The following is a 1,895-nucleotide window of genomic DNA, read 5'->3' on the forward strand; positions in this document are numbered from 1 at the left end:
TCCCTCCCGGCCAGCGGGCGATGGCGAGGAGAAGACGGGGAGCCAACGAGGGGGAGCGAGGGCGGCGAGGCGGATCCCGGGTCGCCGCACACCAGAACGACCGGGCAGGCCTGACTGGCCCGAGAGCACACACGAGGTTGGGCGTGGAGTGGGCGCAGGAAGGGAGGGAGGCGCGGACCTTGATCCGGGAGACCGATGCCACCGACCAGCGAACGCCGGCAGTGACCGGGAAGACCAACACGGGTGGGCCAAGCCGGCCACCAACTAGACCCAACTGCCACCATCCAGGATGGCGGCGCGGGCACATGGGCGCAAGCAGGCCACCGCGCGGTGACGAGCAGTGAGAGGAAGAGCACGGAGAGGGCAGAGGATCCCGTGGCCAGGGGGGGAAGGGCACCGCACCTCACCCAAGCGCAAGGGCACAGCATCAACGACACCCCGCCTGCTGGACCGGCGGGCACAGGAGCGGCGGCGCGCACACACGGACGGGGAGGAGCGCAAGGCCCCTTCTCCGCCCGGAGGCGGCACACCGAAGTCCACGGTCCAGCTGGCCAGCCGGCTGGGTCGCGTGTGGCGCACACCCGAGCGGCCATAAAGCCAGGGGCGAAACACACAAAGCAACGCACACCACATGGCCACGGGGTTTTTCTCCACCTCCCTCAGAAGCCGGCCCGAATTCACTCGCTCGCACGGATGCGGGGGCCGAGCACACAATGACCCTCGCCACCGCGGACTGGCCGTGCCGGCAGGGGGTCGGGGGTCTGCGGCGAGACCCATCGGCGACAGGTCACCGGTAAACGACGGCAGCTGGAGGCGGCGGCAGGGACCCCGGGAGGTGGACGACACCAAACCCAACGCACGCGAGCACACTCACACGCAGACACCGCCGGCACAGAGCAGACAGGGCCAGGCACGGGAACCAGGGTTGCGCCAGGCACGCGGCGGAGACATGCCAAGAGAGAGCACAACACCCCGGATCCGGGACAGGGGCGGGGACGAAGCCACATGGCTCGAGACGGAAGAGACGATGAGGGCAAGCCTATGCAGGGCGAAGCATGAGGGAGGCGCCGGAACCCGGGACAACCGCGCAGGCACGCGAGGCGGCGCCCAGCGGGAGGAGGCACGTGACGCCGGCTTCGGGCCCTCGGACGGCCAACTCGGCCCTCGGACGGCGGGAATCTCATCACCATCACCCCCGTGGCGTACCGGTAGTCACGCTGGCAGGAGCCCTCACGTCATGAGCAAAACCAATCCGGGAAGACCCTTCAAAAGCCACAGCCGCCGTGATGACGTGCCTCCCCCACAACGGGAGAGCAGCCTCACGAGCTGAGCGCCGTCTCCCCCCCCAAGAGAACACCACACAACGCCCAACTCGACCGTCCGCCGGTGGCCGGCCACCAGGCCAAACCTGTGAGGATAGCGGAAGGCTGATGCGGGTGAGGAGGGCATGCCGGAAGCACAACAAGAAGAGCAGTGGAAGGGTCACCGGGTCGGGTCACCGGGGTGAGAGGCGAGTGAGCAAGCGGCCACCCCCTCACACGGGCGAGTGGCGCAGCCGCAGACCAACGGGGAGGTGAGACCTTTCCGGGCACAGCCGGCACGCCAGGTAAACGAACGCGGGATCTCACCACTCCCAACTCCAGGGCGGTCCCGCGCAATGCCTGGGACACCGAGCCGGCCGACCAGCGGACCGGAAACCACCACCGTGGCAGCGGCGGGCCCCCCCAAAAGAGCCCCGAGAGGGAACAGGCAGCTCGCACACACCTCAAAGACCCCGTGAACGCCCGCGGAGCCGCCTGTGCCAGCAGGGCCCCACCGCATCCATCCACACTGCCTGGCACAGCACCCATCATCGACTGCCTCTTTTTCGGCCGTGTGAGCAAGGGCCCACACAC

This window comes from Dipodomys spectabilis, unplaced genomic scaffold, assembly GCF_019054845.1.
Source record: "Dipodomys spectabilis isolate Male_0828 unplaced genomic scaffold, ASM1905484v1 ptg000460l, whole genome shotgun sequence".
In the NCBI taxonomy this organism is placed as follows: Eukaryota; Metazoa; Chordata; class Mammalia; order Rodentia; family Heteromyidae; genus Dipodomys; species Dipodomys spectabilis.